The sequence below is a fragment of the Ambystoma mexicanum genome, chromosome 12, assembly GCF_040938575.1.
Source record: "Ambystoma mexicanum isolate Mex_15411 chromosome 12, UKY_AmexF1_1, whole genome shotgun sequence".
Classification (NCBI taxonomy): Eukaryota; Metazoa; Chordata; class Amphibia; order Caudata; family Ambystomatidae; genus Ambystoma; species Ambystoma mexicanum.
In genome coordinates this window covers 898,546,799-898,570,887 of record NC_090936.1, presented here as the reverse complement: position 1 = coordinate 898,570,887, position 24,089 = coordinate 898,546,799, and the positions used below count along the sequence as shown (strand labels likewise).

General features: G+C 43.0%; 1 protein-coding gene across 1 annotated transcript in view; it reads right to left on the bottom strand.

Annotated features, from left to right (window-relative positions):
• TPH2 (tryptophan hydroxylase 2) overlaps positions 1-24,089 on the bottom strand; it is a 745,039-nt gene that overhangs the window by 530,802 nt on the left and 190,148 nt on the right. The gene's annotated exons all lie outside the window — the stretch shown is intronic.

The window sequence follows — 24,089 nt, the reverse complement described above, 5'->3', positions numbered from 1 at the left end:
ATTTTCTGTCCAGCATTGAAGAAGGATAGGGAAGAATTGTTTAGCGGATTTGTGTATGAAATTAATTCTCTGAATACAGAACATTTTTGGAGATATATCTTGCAAGTTTCGCCTTCCACCATTCTGATAAGTATAGTGCACTTTTTAAAGAATGTAAAGTTGATATGATTGTGTAAGGGGAAACATTATGAACGGCTTAAATGGAAGAGCATCTGTGAAATTCGTTGGGGATGTTAAGTCTGTGAACTGATTCCTCTTGCATTTTATGTTTTGTTTTTTAATATTTAATGAATAATGTGTTCGATATTTTTAAAGTTTCTATTCTTACTTTAAAGTCATTGATAACGAAATTGATGTATTGTATTTTTCTTGTGTCTTGAGTTGTAAAAGGTTTTGTATAAAACCAGCTACAAAAAAAATCTTTGGCTTATAGGGGGTTGAAGTGCCTCATTATAGCCCAAACTAAACAGCCTTCGCTGGCAGGGGTTGGGCGGTACCTGGCTGACTTGTCATCCAGCCCGCCGGCACAAAGCCTTGCTCTTGGGCTACTACCTGGAATCGCCATTCACTGCCTCTTTGTCATGTTGACAGATATCAGGCAAAGCAGTGGCTGTAAATGCTTTTAACAGAATTGGTCTCCAAATCAATGGATTTGCACACCTTTGAGACAGGCAGTATTTCGAAAAATGCATTTGAATAAATATAACTCAGTTCTGAATAAAGCTAATTTGTAATTCAATTACAGAATTATTTATAACCCCATATTCATTAATAACTCTTAGTGCCCAATTTCTTGAAAATCATCTTCTTTTAATTTGAGTATTTCTATGGTTAAAAAAACAACGTATTTCTGGAGCGAGCTCCCTTCTTCACGGGTTGTCTACAACATTAGTCAAAACACCAAATTAGTATATTGTAAAGAAGTGAAACATATCAACAAAATTAAAAAGAATATTTCACAAAAATTAATTTCCTCATTTTGCTCCTTGCTCACAAATGTTCTACAAGAAGTAATAAATGCACATTCATGTTTACCACAATCGGTCACATAGTCCATATCCTTTATATTGTTGCCATAATTATGCACATAATGTTTAGTTGAGCGACATTCGAAAAACATGAGTGACAAACGCGATCCAAACCAACTTCACATCCTGGTGCTCAACTATCACCCATAGAGTATCATATTTCAACACAAGTGGCCCAAAGTGATCCAAGTACCTGTTATAATCCTGAAGTGATGAAAACACTCTGCTACAGTGCAAATCAATCTATATACATAAAGTCAACATTTGTTTGTGGGGGGATTTCCGTATACATTTCCACACTGTTTCGCTAATCTGCACCAAATTTTGCATAGCTGTCTGTTAGGACCTCCAGACATGACTGGCTACATGACATTTGAACACCCCACCTCTTTCCCCAGATTTCAGCAAAACTAAACATTTGTGTGTGGGTTTGTGGCAAAGCGTTGCTCCTTATACAAATCCACACCGTTTCGTGAATCTGCACCAAATGTATCATATTTACCTGTTAGGACCCACCGGACATTACTGGCTACATGGCATTTGGACACCCTACCCCATTACCCGGATTTCAACACAAGTCCGAATTTGTTTGTGGGTTTGTGGCTTGACGTAGCGTTGTTCCTTGTACAATTCCACACTGTTTCACCAATCTGCACCACATTGTACATAGTTACCTGTTGGGACCCTCCAGACATTACTAGCTACATGACATTTGGACATTCCACCTCTTTTCCACGGATTTCAGCACCCTCAAACATGAGATGGTAACCTGAAATTGGCAAAACATCAATGTGGTAGTAGAAGGACCGGTCCCAACACAAGGAACAAAACTCAAAGTTGTTAAGATGGATTTCTGAACTCTGACCTAGTGGGCAGAAGTTCAGAAGGCCAGCCTAGTTTCTTGGAACAGGGTAACCTCTGGACAAGCCAGACCAATCAAAGTAGCTATGGCGGCATTCAAGACTAAGGGCCCCATTACACCGAAGGCGGTAAGGGTTAACGGTCACCGGTAATGGTACCGGTGACCGTTAACCCTTACCGCCTTACTACGAGGTCCCTTTGCGGGTTGGTAATTTAACGGCTGCTTTTTAGCAGGCGTTAAAAACCAACCCGCAAAGGGACCAGGGTGCTAATTAAGGTACTGCAATTTGCAGTACCGTAATTAGCCCCTTCCCCATTCCCATTATGCCCTATGGGGCAAAAATGGGAATGGGGAAGGGCAATGGGGGAAGGGGGAATTACCGCCCCGCCAACCTTGGAATAGGGCGGTAATTCCGCTTTCCTCCAAGGCAGTGCCGGTATTTTACCGGCATGGACCAAGGTGCTAATAGCACCATGGTCCACCGCCTACCGTGTAATGAGGCCCTAAGTCTCAAGAGGGGTGAGGGTGACTGAAAGACCACAATGAGCACACAGAGCAAGGACACTTACAAACTAATCCCAGAGGTGTTATATCAAAAATATAAACACATTTATTACAAGGACTTTGTAACTCAGACCATAGAAAAGAATCAAACTAACACACCATAATCAATACAATATATATACAAGACCATTGCGGTCTAAAGGGTTAAATGCACAAAATATGTCGACAACCTAGATGGGAAGGAAACAGGCAGTGCAGGTAGTCTTTAGGCCCCTTCAACATCAGCAACACACCTAACTAAGAGGCAGTCCAAGCCCTAAGAAGAGAGGAGCCTTGTGCTCAAAAGTACATGCAATGCAAGTTCACGCGGTTGTTCCAATGGGCGAAACAGGGTCTCTTCAGGGGTCTCTAGCGGCTCAGGAAGGTGGATGAGGTGATGAAGAATAAGTTCCTACTATTCAGGGAGGACCTCCACTTGAAGGCAGAGGCAGTTCCAGAGTGTGGGATGGAGTTGCTAGTTCGCAAAAGCAATGGAAAGGAGAGGGACCCTCAGGGGCCACTCATGCGTAAAAATGGGCCCTGGTGCTAGGGGTCACTGGTACATGTTAGAAGTACTCACTGGTCCCAGGCGCTCTTGGACCCAAACTTCGCCAGTTCAGTCCACTTCGCTTGCAGGTTCGAACGCAACAAAATGGACGTCTCTGCGGCTTTCAGTTCCTGAGATACAGTGAGGATTCCAAAATGGGACAGTGGCGATTTCTCTGCTCAGGATGGATGAATCGACCTGGTTTCACTGTAGCAGGCTTCAGGGGCAAGAGGGTCACCAAAGCAGTGCGCTTGCAAGGGTCGTTGCCGTGGTATGGCAACACGGTAACCGCGTATGCTCCGGTCCTGGCGCACTCGTCTCACTTCAGACTTTGTAACGCCAAGTGTACGAAATTCAGTGTGACGGTGCCGTGGACACAGAGCTAGCAGTATACCAAGTTTTGAGGGCCTCCTCAAAACGGCAGTAGTGACAGAGCAAAGCAACTGGGTAAGCTGGTCAGTCCACTGGTTGGCCCAGGAACACTTCCGAGAAAGCTTACTTGCAGGTTTTGATAAAGGTGCCAAGAATAGTTGGTCCCACTATCCCAATGGGTCGAAGCGTCTTCGCAGACCTTCTAGGACGACAAGATGCAGAGGGGTCGCACGGGACGACAGCGGGCTCAGCGTGTCAAACCTTCCAGCAGGTCACCAGCGGTTCCTCGACTCAGCTTCATAGTTTCAGGATACTTCGATCCTATCCTTCATTCAGTGAGAACTCCAGAGATCGACATGGTATGGGTGTTTTTGGCCTCCTCTAAAGTTCCCTTTGCGCCAAAACAAAGAGGGCCCAATGGGAGATCGGCTCACAAACACACACTCCATAAGTAGGCCAATCACGCACCACGGTGGTCCCAGTCATTCAGGGCACTCCATACTCTCTGGCACCCAGGATGTGTATCGGACTCAGACAGTCCAGCCCACATCCTGGAGGCACACACACAAGGCATGCAGAAGCCCGCAAAAGCATTGTGTTTCGCGGGAAAATGCATGACCAAATAAGGATGGACCGGGGGTCGATTCAACCTGGGGAAGGTGAAGGGGTCAGATGGCCAAAGGACAGGACAAAGAACCTCGTGGCATGGCCATTTCAGAGCCAGGCCACCTATTCGTGCCAAACACAGTTAATGCAGTTAACATGACAGGAAAGGGTTAAAAAATAATGCGAAACGATAGCTGCCACAAGCCCTGTCCATGACACATCTGCAGATCTCACAAAAAGTCCATCAGGAGTTTCTAGGGTCTTTGGAAAATAACTACAGACCCAAGTACACTGTACTGGAAGGTACACTGTGTACTTGTTACATGTTGCACAAAAGTTGCAACATGGGAAAAGGACTATGAGAAACACAGTCTCCCAGTACGGACTGTTGTAAAGACATGTCAGTTTCCCCATTAAAAGTGAATGAAAGCCCAGAGGAGTGCAGCTGAAGGCTGTGCTTCTCTGGCAAAGTCAGTCTATGGCGTCTAAACAGTAGCAACACATTTGGGGGTATACACATGGAGGGAAAATTACATACAATTATGAAATATTTCCTAACACTCGCCTCTCCCAGACTAAGGACAGGGGGAACTTATCCACGTCCTGGACAACCCATCAGCATTGCTATGTTGGACACCTGGCCTATGCTCAAGAGTGAAGTCAAAGCCTTGCAGACTTATTGACCACCTAAGCAACTTTAGATTCTCTCCCTTCATGTTCATTAGCCACTTTAAGGGCTTATGGTCAGTTTGCACAGTAAAGTGGGTCCCATAGAGGTAGGGCCTCAGCTACCTTAGGGCCCACACAACAGAGAAACATTCTTTCTCCACTTTCGACCATCTGAGCTCTCTGTCTTTAAGCTGGCGACTAATGAAGCCAATAGGCTGTTCCTTAACCTTCTCATCTGCTTGTGATAGTACAGCTCCTATCCAAGTGTCAGATGCATCTGTCTGCACAATAAAAGGTCTTTGGTAATCAGGGGGCCTGAAAACAGGGGCCTGGCATAAGGAGTCTTTTAAGCCATTGAAGGTTTTCTCACACTCTTCAGACCAAGTTATCTTCTTGGGTTTCTTTTGAGTGGTGAGAGCAGTCAGAGGAGCAGCTATGGTGCTATAGTCTGCCATGAAATTTCTGTAGTACCCAGTGAGATCTAAAAAGGCTCTCACTTGGGTCTGAGTAGTGGGGGTAGGCCAGTCCTGTACCGCTTGTACTTTACTGGGTATAGGCTGCATCCCCCCTCCACCTACTTCATGTCCAGAGCCCCAATCATGCTTTCCACAAGACCATTTGTCTGTGGGTGATATACGGATGAAAACCTATAGGTGACACCACATTTCTTCCACATGGACTGCATATACTTTGACATAAAGTTGCTGCCCTTATCAGACACAACTTCGTTAGGGAAGCCAGCCCTAATAAATATGCCAAGTAAGTCTTTTGCAACTGACTTGGCAGTCACAGTCTTCAATGGGATGGCCTCAGGATACCTGGTGGCATGGTCAACCAGCACCAGGATAAACCTATTGCCTGAGGATGTTTGGGGGTCAAGGGGACCAGCTATGTCGATCCCTGCCCTCTCAAATGGTACACCCACCACAGGGAGTGGTACCAATGGAGCTTGAATTGTTGAGCCACTCTTAGCAGATAATTGGCAGGTAGCACAACTCCTGCAGTGACTTTCTACTTGCACCCCCATCTTGGGCCAGTAGAAATGCATGGATAAACTTTGCTTGGTTCTCTTAATTCCAAGGTGACCAGCAAGGGGCACTTCATGCGCCAACTGCAGAAGGAAGGGTCTTATAGCAAGGGGAACCACCAACCTCCTATGGTCTCCTTCTGTAGACTCTGTAGGCTCGCTGTACAGGAGCCCACCTTCCCAATAAATCCTATGCTTCCCAGGAGGTTCACCCTCAAGCTGGGAGCAGGCCTGTCTCATTAGGCCTTCCAGAGATGGGCACTCACGTTGGCCTTTACTGAATTCTTCTCTGTCAGGACCACCTTCTACTAACAAATCTTTTAGTTCAGGATGGTCATTTGGATCAAATACATCAGGCAACACCTCTACCTCATCAGGTTCTGGTGTTTGACCAACTACCTCCACCTCAGTGCTAGGTGAGTTAGGGGGAATATTTTCTTTCCCTCTTCTGTATTTTCTGACTCCTTTAGCCTTGGGTTTCCCCTTTGGCTGGGGCATTGCAGTGGTCTCAGGCAGTGCTGCCCCTGTTTGAGACCTTGTGCAGGGTCTTTCAGCCGTATCTCCCACAAGCCCTAATGCTCTGAGATCATTTCCGAGCAAGACCTTTCCTGGGACTTTCCCTTGAAATGCTCACTGGAATCCTCACTGCTGTATGTACCATTCAAAGTAAGAGTTCCAGGTATTATTGGGAACATGATAGGTGGGACTTGAGCCAACCTAGTGGGTAACAGAGTAGCTCTGGCAACTTCCTATGGGTCTACCAAGGTAGAATCCACTACAGTTCGACTACACCCACTATCTCTAAGAGCTGGAGTATCTACTCCATTGATCAGCATACTGTCCTTAAAGTAGTGCTTGTTATTATCTGGAATCCTAGCATAAGCCTCTGAGACTTTAGGCTCCCAGGATACCAGGGAAACTAAAATTACCTCACAATCTATCCCACTGGGGAAGGAATCTGAGGAGAAGGATGCTCTTGTAATCTCTTCTTCCTCATAGGAGGAGAAGGCCAGATTAGCAGAGTGAACCCCCAAGGTTTTGACCTTACATTTGGGATCCCCCTTCATATGGTCAGATGCTCCACAAGCAAAACAAGATTCACTGGGTCTGTTTACATAGGGAGGGTAGTATAATCAAAGTTCTGTCTGAGAAGCTGACCTCCACTACCCTGTGAATTCTCTTGTGATTTACCCTTATTTTTCTTTTTGCGGCCCTTCTGGGAGGAAGTTTTATCAAATTCCCCACCCTTCTTATCTTTGGACATGTTCCCCTCCTCCTGCTTACCAGGATGAGTCTACTCTATGTGACACCCACACATCTGCTGCAATGGCTAGCTTCTTAGGATCTATCTCCTTCAAATCTGCCAAATGCTGCTTAAGCTAAGGGGAACAAGATGCAAAAATATGTTCAAGCATGACAAAACATATCATACCTTCAAAAGTGGAGACCTTATAACCTTCAACCCAGCCAGTCAAGTCTTTTAAGAATTCAGTTATATAAGACACCCAATTACCACCTTCTTTCTTTTTGTACTCTCTGAATCTGTTTAAGTATTGGGCAGGAGTCTTTCAAAACTTTAAGATGAGACTTTGCTTGAACATAGCAAAATCTGCTCTCTCAGCTTTTGCCATTTCCATAATGGCACTGCAGCCAGAATGGGGCAGTCTGCTAAGTAACCAGGCAATTTTATCAGCATTGCCAACCCGTTGAACTTCACATGCATAGTCAAAAGTATTCAGCCAGTCCTTAATGTCATTCTTTTCATCATACACACTGAGCAGATCATTAGGAAACCTAGGATGAGAGGAGGACCCAGACCCATGTCCAAGACCCTTAGATCCACTGGAAACTTGAAGCTTGGCCAGTTTCAACTAGTGATCCCTATCCTTCTGTTTTTCTGCCTGCTCTATCTTCAGCTTGGCCATGTTAAATCAAGCTCCTTCTGCCTAAACAGCAGTTCTTGCTTATTGAATTCAAGCATGGCCTCAGCATCAGCACTGGCAGAGGAAATATTGGACATCACTTCATCTAAATCCTCAAGGGTCCCATTGATAAGTGCAGCGACAGACTTGTTAGTTCTGCCTGTGAGAGCAGCCCCACCACCTTTTGCATTTACATCAGGAGCTATGGCACTGAGTTGTGACTCTTGCCATTCCATGATTCTTTGACTCATTTGCATTTTTGTGCCTTGAGAAGGTTAACCCCTCTCAGCACACATCTTTCTTAATGTTTCAGATTTAGAAGCATTTAAGGTTAACAAGGTACTTGTTTCCATAATGTTAGATAGGTCTATGGCCTTTTACAGTTATGCTACAACAATTCACTATGTGTCCTGGGTAGAAATAACTTGAAATGCCTTCACTAGTGTGATATGATATGATATGATATGATATGGTATTTGTAACGCGCCTATACACAGGTGTTTCAAGTGTGCAACACTGGATACCTTCAGTCTTATCCCACCGCTGTACACCAATTTGTTAAGATGGATTTCTGAACTCAGACCTGGTGGGCAGAAGTTCAGAAGGCCAGCCTAGTTTTTTGGAACATGGTAACCTCTGGACAAGCCAGACCAATCAAGGTAGCTATGGCGGCGGTCAAGACTAAGGGCCTCATTACGAGTTTGGAGGTAGCCATGCGCATGGCTGCCTCCAAACTCGGGTCCGGGTCCGGGTTCCCTGAATGGGGACTTACAGGGTCATTCCAACCTTGGAGGACCCGGTATTTCCCCATTCAGGGAAGACATCCCCATACGGGCCCCCATAGGGCTCAATGGGAATGGGGAGGGAGCTAATAACAGGCCTGTTATTAGCTCCCTAAATGAGGCGGTAAGGTGTTAACGGCACAGGCATCCTTAATGGCGCCGTTAACCCCTTACCGCCGCACTCGGAATGAGGCTCTAAGTCGCAAGAGGGGTGAGGGTGACTGAAAGACCTCAATGAGCACACAGAGCAAGAACATTTACAAATTACTCCCAGACAGGTGTTATATCAAAAATATAAGCACATTTATTACAAGGCCTTTGTAACTCAGACCATAGAAAAGAATAACAGCAATACTCAGTAAAACCAACACAACACAATGAATACAATATATAAACAAGACCATTGGAGTCTAAAGGGTTAAATGCATGAAATATGTTGACAACCTAGATGGGAAGGAAAACAGGCAGTGCAGGCAGTCTTTAGGACCATTCGACAACAGCAACACACCTAACTAAGGGGCAGTCCAAGCCCTAAGAAGAGAGGAGCCTTGTGCTCAAAAGTACATGCAATGCAAGTGCACATGGTTGTTCCAATGGGTGAAAGGGTCTCTTCACGGGTCTCTAGTGTCTCAGGAAGGTGGATGATGTGATGAAGAATAAGTTCCCTCTATTCAGGGAGGACCACCACTTGAAGGCAAAGGCAGTTTCAGAGTGCGGGATGGAGTTGCTAGTTCGCACTAGCAGTTGAAAGGAGAGGGACCCTCAGGGGCCACTTGTGCGTAAAAAGGGGCCCTGGTGCTAGGGGTCACCGGTTAGTGTTAGATGTGCTCACCGGCCCCAGGCGCTCTCGGACCCAATCTTCGGCAATTCAGTCCACATCGCTTGCAGGTTCGAATGTGACAAAAAGGACGTCTCTGCGGCTTTCAGTTCCTGAGATACAGTGGCAATTTCTCCGCTCCGGGTGGAGGAATCGACCTGGTTTCACTGTAGCAGGCTTCAGGGGCAAGAGGGTCACCAATGCAGCACACTTGCAAGGGTTGTTGCTGCGGTAGGGCAACACGGTAACCGCATATGCTCCGGTCCTGGCGCACTCGTCTCACATCAGACCTGGGAACGCCAAGTGTACAAAATACGGTGTGACGGTGCCATGGACACAGAGCTAGCAGTATACCAAGTTTTGAGGGCTTCCTCAAAACGGCAGCGGTGACAGAGCAAAGCAACTGGGTAAGCTGGTCAGTCCACTAGTTGGCCCAGGGACACTTCCGAGAAAGCTTACTTGCAGGTTTTGATGACGGTGCCGAGAATAGTTGGTCCCACTATTCCAATGGGCCGAAGCGTCTTCGCAGACCTTCTAGGATGACCAAATGCAGAGGGGTCCCACGGGACGACAGTGGGCTCAGCGTGCCAAACCTTCCAGCTGGTCACCAGCGGTTCCTCGACTCAGCTTCGTAGTTTCCGGATACTTGGATCCTATCCTTCATTCAGTGAGATCGACATGGTATGGGTTTGTTTGGCCTCCTCTTATCCAAAGTTCCCTTCGCGCCAAAATGAAGAGGACCCAATGGGAGATCTGCTCACAAACAAACACTCCATACATGGACCAATCATGGACCACGGTGGTCCTAGTCATTCAGGGCACTCCAGACTCTCTGGCACCCAGGATGTGTATTGGACTCGGACAGTCCAGCCCACATCCTGGAGGCACACACACGAGGCATGAAGAAGCCCGCAAAAGCATTGTGTTTTGCGGGAAAAGGCATGGTCAAATAAGGATGGACCCGGGTCGACTCGGGGAAGGTGAAGGGGCTAGATGGCCAAAGGACAGGACAAAGAACCTCCTGGCATGGCCATTTCAGAGCCAGGCCACCCATTCATGCCAAATGCGGTTAATGCGGTTAACATGGCAGGAAAGGGTTGAAAATAATGCGAAACAATGGCTGCCACCAGCCCTGTCCATGACACATCTGCACATCTCACAAAAAGTCCATCAGGATTTTCTAGGGCCTTTGGAAAATGACTACAGACCCAAGTACACTGTACTGGACGGTACATTGTGTACTTGTTACATGTTGCACAAAAGTTGCAACATGGGAAAAGGACTAAGGGAAACAAAGTCTCCCAATACTGACTGTCTTAAGGGCATGTCAGTTTCCCCATTAAAAGTGAGCGAACGTCCAGAGGAGAGCAGCTGAAGGCTGTGCTTCTCTGGCAAAGTCAGTCTATGTGTCTAAACAGCAGCAAAAAGTTTGGGGGTGTACACATGGAGGGAAAATTACATACAATTATGAAATCTTTCCTAACAGAAGTCCACGCCCTAGGATGTACGGTTTACAAGATATGTGCACCGCAACAAATTGCACCATGCCAGGGTGAGGCGACAGTTGGGGAGAGAGCACAGAATGTCCCAGTATGCAGAAGCACACCAACTATTGCCTCCCCCCAACGTCTGATCCAGAGTATGTCAGCCAGCCACATGTGCCCATTCTCAGGGCAGTTTACTTCAGGTGCAAAGCACATCAACGAATAAGTGAATTGGAACATCGAACTACAGGATCACTGTTATCATGTCAGTCTATAGAACCCGTTCGGAGAACGTGTACTTCTGCTAGTCAATCTATAAAAATCATAAATCATGTCATACACACTCATACAATAAAGAAGACTAACTCATTTAAGAAAGTTCAAGTTGATTCCTCACCAGCCATCTGGCTTGAAAATGTGATTGTACTTAACCCATTCTCTGTTTAATTGTGTAGAGCGCATGCTCTGCCAGGGTATCTTCTTTTACTACATTTATAATGTGCGTTACAATCATTTTTCCACCAACTGAGCACCAATAGGATCCGTCGAAGAATGTGTGCTGCTCACTATTTCATTAGATATGCAAATATAGCTTATTGTGCACAAAAGGTTGAGGACCCCTGACATAGAGGGATAAAGTCCATCTTAGATCACAGCCGTGATTAAAATCTGGGAAAGAAATACCTAGTTTGTATACAGAAGTTTGCCAATCTGTTATGAGAAGAAACCTATCCTAGTTTAAAAGGGGCTCAAAACTCAAAATAAGTACATGAGAAAGTAACCAAGCCCGAAGATACACTCACCGAAAGTAGAAAACTGCTTGGGTATAAGTCATGATATCCCCTAATTACACTCGATCGGCAGAATGCCGTAATAGCATACTCGCGGGAGATTTCCCAATTGTATGTATATAGCAAAGCAAGTAGTCACCTGATTGTGTCTACAAGCGTACCAGTGTGATCAGCTGTTCACAGCAGCACGTCATCACATTACAAACGGACATGAAGGACTACAGAGAATTCAGAGGCCAAAAGTGAAGCCTTTCCTAAGAGCATACATTCACATAAATTAAACGTGAAAAGAAAAACAAGTGTTTCCAACATCGCTCCACATCACATGTACAAAACTATTTCATTGCCACAAAACGTTGGCATAATCAATCGTTGAAAAATGCATGAATATCATGGTGTTTCGGTACTCTCACTTAACATCACGCAATTAGAGATCAGAATGTAACCTCAGAGAATTCAAAAAATGTATTGACAAACAAATAAAACATGATAATTCATTCTACACCAGTGCCTCGCATAATTTAAAAAAAATTGGAAAGTACAACTCACATTGTTTTCATAGGTGATCTTACCAGTGGTAATATCGGACCCACTTTCTCACAGTGTGCACCATATAAACCATCTTGCCTTCTCAAAATGCAAAACTGGTTCAAAAGAACCATATTAGTTGCTTTCCAATTCCCTCTGGAATTTCCCTCTGGGTCAAGGTGTCAAACCTGTCAATCCAGTAGGCTTCTCGTTGGAGCATTTTTTTCATCAAATCTCCACCTCTCATTGAGGCACATACCACCTCCAAAATAATAAAACGCATCTGTGGCACATTGTGTCCCTTCACCACAAAATGTTTAGCAACTGATTGTGGGTCCTCACATTTGATTTGTTGCAAGATGTCACTTCCTTTTATTATGCTAATGCAGCTGCCACAATTCAAGCATGGGAATGTGCTGTGTTTCTTTACCCAAAAATGTTTGTTTTTATGTAAAAGGGAGTTACATCTTGCACCCTGATTCAGGCAAGAACATCAGACTGCTTTTTCCAACTAAGGCAGTGCTCCTGGGCTGGCTGAACTGTCAAAAGGAAACACTATTTCCGTTCTTTCACAGTTCATTTTAGTTCCCCAGCCCCACATGCTCACGGAGCCATGCAAGTGCTGGGGTGTTTTGCTTAGCTCATTGGAAATGCTGTCTGGGGCACGGCATGTCTGTATGTGCGAGGGGGAGCTCCTGCCCCTCCTCGCACATATGGACAGAGCAGCCTGGAGCAGGGCGTTTCAGCACCCACACGCAGGCCAATGCAGAAGGTACATTTATGTTCATTTTTTTGTATTTAAACATGTGTATGGATGCGTGTATGCTTGTGTTATGAGTGAGTGTATGGTGATGGATGATTGTGTGAATGATAGAGTGATTGCTCTATGAATGTGTGTGTCTGTTAGTTTGTTTTGGTCTGTTGAGCTGATTTTGGCGAGTGGTGGATAGAGGGGGGGGGGGAGGGTTGTACAACAAAGGCATTACAAAAAAATACCCAAATGCTTTTGTTGCACAACCCCCTACCCACCTGTCAAAATCAGCTCTCCTTCTGAGGTGCTGTGGAGCCCAGGGGACAGGGATGCTATTTTTTTTACTGGATTTCTATCATAGATGTCCAATCAAAAATACCATGCGTTCCCCCTTGGCACCCTAGCGCCTTGCATACACACATAATTATGTTGATTGTGTTACGCCCATTGGGGCCCAGGGGACAGGGATGGTATCTTTTTACTGGACATCTATGAAAGATGCCCAGTAAAAAAATGTCATGCCTGCCCCCTGTGCACCCCAGCACCAATTGCAAACTGTTTGGCTATTTACCATTTTTTTTAAAGTATGCTCTACAATGCAACATTTTAACCCATTATTCTTAGAAAAATTCACGTGGGAAAATCCCCCAAAACCCCCTTGATTGGTTTGGGCTTCCTCACTGCGCTCGGTCACTATAGCATCTTTGGGGGAAATAGCTATGCCCCCCAGCTTAAAAAATTCACCAGCAGCCTCTGGCCCGCGGACTGTGTTGGGAACAGGATGGGGGGAGCCCAGGGACTGTGGTGGGAGCAGGATGGGTGGGAACCATGGGATAGTGGTGGGAGCAGCGTGGGGAGGGGCCAGGGTGTGTGATAGAGTGGGGAGAGCCCAGGGACTGGATTGGAGTGGGATGAGGGAGCCCAACAACTGTCATGGGAGCAGTTGTGTGAGCCCAGGGACTATACTGGAAGTAGGGTGCGGTGACAGCATGCAACACATACTGTCTATTTTGCATTTTTGGGGCGGCCCGGCCTGCCCAAATTTTGCTCGGGGGGGGCCCCGGCCAAAAAAAGCTATGTGGGCTATTGTATGTTGAACAAACCAGCAAAAAGCGGGGGAACAGAGGATCGAACACAAATCAAATGTGAGGGCACATAATCAGAAATCCTCTTGGGGAACATGAATGTGCATTTATTCCATATTATAGAACATTTGTGAGCAAGGAGCAACAGGAGGACATTTGTTTTTTTTTTTTTTAATATTCTTGTTAATTTGACTTATGTTGTAGACCACCCTTGAAGATGGGAGCTCGCTCCTGAAATGTGTTGGGTTTTTTTTAACCTTGGAAACACTGAAATTAAAAGGAGATGATCTTCTCAAAATGAGGAATATGAGTAATTAATGAATATGAGGTTACACGTAATTATGTAATTGAATTGAAAATTAGCTTTATTCAGAACTGAGTTATATTTATTAAAATTAATTTTGGGAAATACTGCCTGTCTCTACAGTACAAAGGTGTGCAGGGAACGGGTGCCTCAATTGATTTGGAGACCAATTCTGTTGTGTCTCTATTCCTGTTCATGTGTCAGGACCCACCCAAATATCTTTACACGTGTTATATGTGTGCTACGAGCAGAAGATCTGAGTGTGCATGCCAGGGGTTCATTTCTATGTTTCTGCTGGTTTTTACATTAACAGAAAAGAGGTTCGCTTTTTTAGTGTGATCTCATGTGTGTTGTACATCACAGACAATAAAGAGCTTCAAGTCTTTGTCAAACTATCACTGCCACACATTTTTTTAATTAAGTGTCTGTTCGCCCACGTCCTGAAATTACAGTTGCAAAACCAGCAGGAGATTTCTTTTAGTATGGCATTACTTTGCTTAATTGGAGTGTTGTATTGAGAAGGGTAAGAATTGCTTGAAATCCCTGGAAATATTCCATGCCCCCTGCTGGTAGGGCACTGGCGTTCTGGCTCCTCCGTAACATCCCATGAACCAACGGCCTGCTAATCCTCACACTTGGTAGAGAACCCGTAAAGAATTGCCGAACAATGGCGCCTGGGAAGATAAAAATAAAAGGAAAAGGTGGTAGAATCAGATTTCTTTGCTGCTCATGGCTAATCTAGTAAACCGTGTGCAACTAACCAGGAAGTATCCAGATCCTCCTCGCCTAGGAGAGACCCAGTGGTGACTGCATTCGGAGGGATATAAAAATCAATGACCTGCCTGGAAGGTACATTTGATAAGCTGACTGACAGCCCCATGTCAAATTGGTGGGGGAAGGACATAGAAGCAGTCATTAGGGATCAGAGGAACCTAGAGAGCAGGCTGGAATATCTGCAAAATGCAATATGGACCAAACAAATCAGAGTCATAGGCCTCCCCTCAGGTGCAGAGGGTGAAGATCCGTCTCCTTTGCAGCCGAATAGCTACAAGAGATCCTCTCCTTGGATGTGGAGGTAGATCCCCTACACATCAGAAAAAGTTACAGGACCAAGATTTATTTTCAGAGAAGGTGCGAGACACAAAGGAGGGAACAACTCTTATCATCAAAGTCTTGGACAACCAGGACAGCGACAGAATTTTAAGAGCTGCTCGAGCAAAGGGGACTCTGGAGTACAAATAGCATAAGATCCTGCTCTTTCCGGATCTGGCCCTAATGACTGAAAAGAAGAAAAGAAAAGAGGAGAAAACTGGACTCTATTAGGAAATCCTTTTTTTTCCTGAGCTGTCAAAGCGGGACTGTTATGCCCGGCTAAACTACAAGTTACTTGGAATGGGAAGGAGTACATCTTCTGGCACGCTGAGACAGCAGATAACTTGCTAAAGTCTTTGCTAAAGCCTTGGTTCTAACCTGGGAAGAAGGGAACCTGCAGTGGTCTAATGGGATGTTACACTGCTTTAGTGACATGTTCAGTCATACATATTACGCCACATGAACCTGTATTTGTTAAAACAAGGCACAGGAATAGTTGAGAGTTGACTACTAAAAAAGTTTATTTCCCTAAATGACTACCGAAGTTCATGGGTCTAATTTTTAAACACAAAAATCACCCCCAGAATAGATGTGGAATGTGTCCTGTTCCTGGAGTGCACCTCTTGAGCAGGGAGGGGATGTAAACTTCAGGGTCATGGTTCCATCAAACTGGGGAAATTACAATTTATGTTGCTTATGAGGACTGACCTGTCATAACCTTTCTTTTCAGACACTCAGGGTATGAGATTTTGCAATGTCCTTTATCCCTGAGCTTTCGATTTTGCTACCTCCCCCCACCTCATTAGGATTAGGACTACCAGTGAGGCACCAATGTTGATTTTACACCATCATTGCATAGTTCTGTATTGCTGTCATAAAGGGGCTTTTGTTGTTAAGGGCTCTGCTCTTGTTATGGATTGTATGTAAAATGTCACTAAAAAAATAAATACAAAAAGAAGGTTACTGATAAAGCTCCAGTGGTGCTCATTTTCCTTAACATATGGATGAACATATTAGCCGGGATGGTTTATAATGTGATTGGTGTACTTTGTATGTCATCTCTTTGAAATTAAAAAACATATTTGTATCAGTTTGAGGTGGAAAGATGCATTGTCAAATGTCTAAAGACTAGGCTAAAATCCACTCTGCAGCTCTTACCTAAAGTGAATTATACTGTTCAAATAATGTTCTCACTCTGCTTTGCTGGAAAAAACTGAACTAACAGGTAGTTGGTCTGTGCTATGGAGTCAGTAAGGAAGACAATTTAGAAAGCTGTTAATTATTCATCTTTTCAGACTCAGCCATCCTTCAGATTTCCCCTGCCTTTAAATGGTCTTCTGGTCTACTCTAACTCCACCAGAAGGGTCCCAGAAGATATCATTACATTTTTAAGACTTTGTAACCCTTGGGTGTGGAAGGGCATATTTATATTGTACCAAAATGGGATGGCATTTTTATTGCATTTATTGCAAAATGTAGTGGCATTTTGTTGCCAACAGTAATATGGCACATATATATATAGTTGTTTTTGTTGCCAGTATAACATGTAAATATGATGTTGGTGGCATGCAAGGTACAGGTTTTACAACACAGCCAATCCCAACTTGAAACTGCAGAGAATGAAATGCACATAGAAAAGCTTAGTGCTGCCAGGCCAAATATTGAAGTGCACCAATTATTTTATTTTTTGATGTCTTATACATGGATACTACATTAATCATATAACTGACTAACTTAATTAACATTGCTAAATACTAATTCTAACTTCCCTAACATTATAATGTAGTCTCATGTGCAAAATGAGGTGGAAATACATGTTTTGGTGGCACTACTGAAATGCATTTTAAATGCACACTGGCGTTTACTTTAGCTGGCAGGGAGCAGAAAGAATGCTGCAGCAGGAAACCAAAAAGATACAATAATTCTGTTCTGAAGCTCTCATTGTTTGGAACATGAGGGTTGTTACAGAACATATCCTTGTTAACCTGATTGGGGGAGAATTATAGGCAAACATGCCACATAAAAATGGGAAGGATCTGAGTTTTGCTAATGACAAAAATTGCGGAGAGGAGTTAGTTCAGACTGGGCTGTGAAGACATACGGAGTTCCAAGGGGTTATAGAGCGCAGGCTATGAGAGATATCTCGCTGGCACTCCCCACACACAAGATTTACAGAAGCATTTTGCGCTGTCACTGGGCCTGCCTTTGCGAGTGGAGCAAGGTTGTGCTGAGAACTTGAAAGAAGTCCATATCCTGGTAAGATTTGTGCCAAGTGAGGATCATTTGAATGCCGTATGTTTGGCAAGATTTATTACTGTGTAGAAAGGTTAGGAAATCTCTGCATGTTTATTCTTGTTATTTTCAGAATGTGGGAACATTAATCTACGTTTCAAATAGACTTGCTTGTTCTGTTTTGCTTTCTTTTGCATTCCAGAGGCTGTTGTAAATAACCATGGTAAAACTTGATGACATGTAAATGAAATTCAATACAATAATTATCTATGAAAACAAATGGGAGTTTGTGTCATTCATGCATCTGTGAATTATTTTCAATAGATAATGTCTAAAGGGGAGGCTCATATTAGTGCAGTAATGCATTTGCCAATTTACCAATGCAAGTAAAGTAACCGATAAGCAAAGGTTTGTGTGCGGTATGATGAATGCCCTTTTCTTGCATGCTGATGGGAAAGGCATAGATTAGCCAGTGATACTTTATGACACATAGATTGGGATGTATATAAGCCAGTGATACCAGCCACAAACTATAGGTGGCGCTCTAAATAATATCGTTGTGTTACAACAGTGCATAGGTCTGAGGCTCTCTATAGACCACTGGGAGGTATTCTAATAGAAAGGAAAGTTTTGTTTTATGATGGAGTTATAATATAAGGAAGAAAACCATGCTTAACACTATACCACAGAAGTAGTTACCGCAAAACAAAATACCACTAACATTACCACCAATATAAGCTAATAAGGTATGGTCACTAAAATAATGTGATGCCAAATCGATCTATGTGCAAGACTAATTTACCACCAAATTACCACCACTATTTTTACGGTAAGAAAATACCGCCAAATCCCAAATTTACCCCAGGAAGACAAAATATCTTACAAATAATTGTGCGTTGGCCGGGAAAGTGGCTGTAGAGCACCTACTGGGGGGAGGCAAGTGTGCCTAACACTACCATATGTGCATTAAAGGGAACCCATTTCATGAGAGCAGTGTGACACTAGCAGTGAATCTCAGAATGTCTCAAATGGAGGCCACATTCCCAGAGTTAGTGCAATATCTGGAGGCAAAGCTATATGCACATGGGACATGGTCATCAAATAATGCCACAGAGTGGCATGACTGTATCTATGGTGAAGTGCAGAAAGAACCATTGGACAGCATTTTTGCAGAAGGTAGCATAATCCAGGTCTGTCTTTTGAAATTATTAAATGCTGCTGAAAAACGTGCAGAGAAAGATTGTCTGATACGGCTATGTGCCAAGACATGGTTCATTTTAAATAAGTCTCTGCGAATGCAAGAAAATTATGCCAAACTGATTAACAGATTAAAGGTTGAACTGGATGGAGCTAGTCAACAAGAGGAAAAGTTAAGAGCAGAACTAGAGGTATGTCAAAAGGACATGCAGTCAAAATGTAAAGATCTCCACACTCAATTGTCCCAAAGAAAGAAACAGTTTGAGGATAGTGAGCAAGAATTAAAACACTTGAAAGGGTTGGTAGATCATATTAGACAAGATAAAGATGAGGTTTTTTGGAAATGCAGATTTTACAAAAAGAACATTTTGAGAAAGTAAGTGATCTTCAAAATGCTGAACAAGCGATAGTTAAAATGTTTCAAGAAAGAGAAAAAAGAGACAAAGAATTCAATGAATGCCAAATGCAAATGAGCGATATGCAAAGTGTGATTAATAAGATGAGTGATGAAAACATGTATGTGCGTAAGGAGGCAGATAGGCTCCTTAAAATGTGCAAGGATTTGGAACAGCAAATATGCATTTCCAGGTCCCAGGACAAACGACAGGGCAGCACATTCAATGGAGTCGGGGTGAATTCTATTTCTACACAGAGAGCTAGTGGCCCAGTGGCTGGGCCGGTGACTAAACTTGGTTGCAGCACCCTTGGGGGATTTGACACACCCATTGGGGGCTGCCACCAATCCCATACACCTGAAACAAGGGTTGAATCACAAAGTAGTGCAATCCCATGCATAGCAACAAGTAGCCCTATCAAAATAATGAAATCAATCAAGGCTCTGATCAAACCATTGAAAATAGGAGGGGAGTGTTGTATAGAGGACCACTTAGAAGCAGTGCACAATATATTTAAAGCCCTCCAGATACCTAAAGAACAATACAGACAATACTTTCACTTAACTCTAGATGATCCCACAGCCATTAACATTAGAGGATTAAATGAACAGTAGATCATGACATGGGCAGAGTTTGAAAAAGAGATTAGATGTCATTTTTCTCCATTCCAGTCATTACAGGAGGCAAAGAAAGTTGCTTACACATTTACAGCTGGGCCAAATACGTCCCCTCACCAGTTTTTACAAGATTTAAAAAGAGCTTTTTCTCGTTTTGATGTATCTTTTCACCCCAATTCCAATAAGTTTAAAACTGCCTACTTCTATGGGTTGCAGAAAGACATTATTTCACAGTTAGTCCGCAAATTTGATCGTGACAAGTCCCTTGAGTGGATTGTGCACCAAAGTACAAAACTATGAGAAGTGCTATACTGTCAAGGCAGAGAGAATGATAAAATGAAAGATACTAGACCAAAATCTAAAGAATCCTCAGCAACAGTGATGGAGATCAGGTCAGCTAAAATGTCACTTAAGTCTGCTCAAAGTCCAGGCAAAAATAATGTGACACCTGAACAAAAGGGTAATCAAGAGAGGTTGTCACTTCCTGCACCGATGTTTCAATCACATGATCCTAGTAATAGGGAGAGCTACATTCGCCTTAGGTACTTAGGAGACAGGCCCCGGGCAGGATATCGGCCTGATATGTCGAGTATGAACAATAATCAGAGACAAAGTCAGGATCAAAGAAATAATGGTCCCTACCAGACATTGGGGACAGAGAGCAGATTTGACCCTAACACCATGATATATGGTAATCAGGATAGACCCCGATATGTGGATCGATTTACTGAAAATGGGAATCAGCATAGGGGGCAATACTCACAAAATGAGAGACAGGAAATGAGGCACAGTATGAATTTTGCCCCACGTCAATACATTGAATCACCGCCACCAGGGGACTACAACCAAAGGATAGGTGCACCCCGCTCCCCTCCGCACATGAATCAAGAGTTCAGAAACAACCCCAATAGAAATCATTCTCCTGAGAGATATCAGAATAGATTCAATCAAGGCGAAAACAACCAATATTGACCTAGGCCGCAGAGAGAAGATTCTAGAGAGATGGAAAGATTCCAGTGTCTCGAGGCCCAAGTGAAAATGTTGCCTGAACAAATAGGAAAACTATGTATGGTTCAGAAACAGTCATCAAAGTAGGGGGTAGAAGGCCATAGCAATGACCGGATGGTTTCCAATAATAAGTGACTAAATATTGATGATACCTGCAATGATAAAAAAACAGATTGCCCTGATCTGGTTATGCATAATGACTCTGAGATGCTTAATGATTTAAGAACAAAAATACCTGCAGATAAACATGAGACAGAAATTGTAAAGACATCTAAAAAAGAAGTTCGGTTTGACCTGAAGTTAAAACAAACGTTCAAAATTTGCGCAAATGAAAAAGGAAAAAATGAAATTCCAAAAGAACAAAGAGACAGATTTAAAAAAGACAACTCCTGCATGGGTAAAGTAATTGATGAAGGGGTAGAGGTGAAGGTTAGGACGCTCTCTCTAGACAATCAAGACACTAACAAAATACAGGCAGGAAGAATAAGTACTCAAAAGGAGGGTACAAATCATTCGCCTGAAGAGTTCATTGAGCCACAGATTTTTGAGGAAGTCAAAGAGATTGGTAATATGCCAAATACCCACAAATGACCAGAATTAGAAAATGACAAATTATCAAGTAATGTTTCTATGCATATTCAGTTGGAGGATTGTAGTGTGAACTCTGATGATTCCCGGAGGAAGGGCGAACAGTTGCCACACTCCACAGGACCTCTGAATATGGGAAATGAGTAAGGTTTCTCAAACGAAAATGGACAAAAAGGAAAAGTGAATCCTGAAATTAGTAAGAATTCACACTTTTTGTGTGTGCTAGAGGAAGTTGAAGACAGATATTATGCCCCCATTACTGTGGAAGAGAAATGCAATATATTTGCAATGATTGACACAGGCGCACTGGCCACAATTATGTCCAAAGATCTGGTAAAGAGTATCAATGAAGGGAGATCTCCACAGAACCAGATCATAGTGAGGCAGAGTGAAGGCCCAGAACATAACTTTAACGGTGAGGAGGTGCCTATTGTGGGTGTCACTGAGGTTGACATAAACATAGGAAAACAGAGAATGAAACAGGAAGTGTTGATCACATCTATTTGTGAAATTCCATTCCTGATGGGAACAGATTGCCTGAAAAGATTGTCTGCTCTCATAGATGGGCTAAATGGGGTACTGCGGTCTTTAACCAAAAAAACCATTAAGACCTGAGAAAATAAAATCACAAAACAACAGTATAAATGAATGCCACACTTTTGCTAAAACAAATGATGCAGTGGAGGTATACCTACAGAATACCTGGGTGCCTAGTGTCACTGTTATTTAGATGTGTCAGGATAAAATGCAAAATGAAAAAGAAAAACGATCTGTGCAGATTTATTTGGATCCCAGGAAGAAATGGCAAACTGAAATAGATGAACACACATTGTGCTTCTATTTAAAAGAGAAGAAATGCAAACAGAACATTATTCCTAAAACAGACACAGAAAAAAACATTACCACCCTTGCTGAAATACATATGGAAGATGACCAGCCATGGATTCACATTGGTATAAATGACCATTTTAAAGTGATAAAAGCTACATTGACGCTTGATGAGAAAAGGAGTTTTATTAATGAGAAACTACTGCAGAGAATAATGGAGAGGGAGGATATCCCAAAATTTAGAATTAAAAACCAATATGTCTCTAGTTTGGACAACCGAAATTTTGAAAATCGAATTGCAGGAAGGTGCATGTTAAAGATTAATATTGGACAAAAAACCATCTACCACATTGTGTGGATAGTGAGTGGAACACAAAATGATTTTTACATGGGTAATGATATCATGCACAGAATGTGCATGGCGTTAGATTTCTTTAACCAAAATGTATGGTCCCAGCTAGGCGGGCCTGCACCCGAATTTGAAGATAAGAGAAAGGCTTATCATTGTGTACAATTGGTACCATATGCAATTGAATTACAGGTGAATAAGGATATTACTATTCCTGCATTCACCAAGCGGGTTGCTATAACACTAAAGTGCAAGAATGGACAGCAAACGAAAGATTCTGATGCATGTGTGTGCTTGAATGAATCCATGAAACAGCAAGGCCTGGATTATGAATACACACCTTTGATAGATGTTGGAGAAGGGTCTGTCAAAATTGTGAATAATAAAGGATGTCAGGATATTCATTTAGAAGAGAATTCTGTAGTAGGAATGGCCATACAAAAATCACATTAGACCGCAGATTTCCATAACATGGTGATTGGAAATATCCCTGAGAGATATGTAGATGCACGGGGTGTGTTGCCGGAGAATCTGGATTCTCAACCCAAAGGGATCTTTAAAATTCAGTCTGTGTATCCTTATGATTCCAATGAAACAGTGTGCTGTCACCAAGAGAATTGTATAGTATTTGACTTAAATGAAAATGAAATAGAAAATCAGCACATTGAAGTGGAGGTTGATATGCCAAATTATTTAAAAGTGGCAGCTTTACAAAGAAATACAGCCACACAGTTGGAAGAAAGCACAGAGATTCCTAAACTGGAGGATTTCCCAGATTTTCCAAAAATGGTAGGTAGAGGAGCAGATTTTGTTATCAGATGCATGTGATAGCAAAGAAGATAAAAATGAATTGAGAAAAATATTTATGGAATTTAAAGACGTTTTTGCCAAAGATGTATATGATTCCGGCCTAACTAATTTACATGTTACCACATTACCGGAAGGGTGTGGTAGAAATCCAGTTTTGTGCGCCTATCGGTTACCACTGGCATGTTTAGAGTCATTGGCAGAGATAATTAAAAATTTGGAGTCTAGGGGAATTATTAGGCCCATCCATAGCACCTCCAACACTCCTATTTTGGGTGTGTTAAAGCCAAATGGTCAATGGCGTCTGTGTGCAGACTTGAGGGAGTTAAATAAAAGAGTACCAGTGTCTAGATGGCCGCTGCCATTAATTGATCAAGGCCTTGCTCAGGTGTATGGGTCAAAAGTATTTACCACATTAGATCTCACATCTGGATATTGGTATGTGCCACTGGCAGAGGATATTCAGAATTGCCATATTTTTGAGAAAGGCTATGCCAGATGCAGTGAAAGAGGAACTATAGTTTATGTAGAAAGCTTAAAAAGTAACTTTGATGAAATTATACAAGTACTCGACCAATTGCAAAAGGCGGGTGGCAAAGTATCTTTACAGAAAGCACAATGGTGCAATAAAAAGGTGAATTTCCTAGGCCATGAGGTAACTGAACATGGGCTAAATCCACAAAAGAAAAAGGTGGAGGCCATCAAGAAATTAAAAGATCCTAGAAATGTGAAAAGTTTAAAAAAGTTTATTAGGAATGACGGGATATAACAGGAAATGTATTGAAAATTATCCTGAAATCACTCAACCATTAACTAAACTATTGAAGCTGAATAGGCATGGAAATGGGAAAAGGAGCA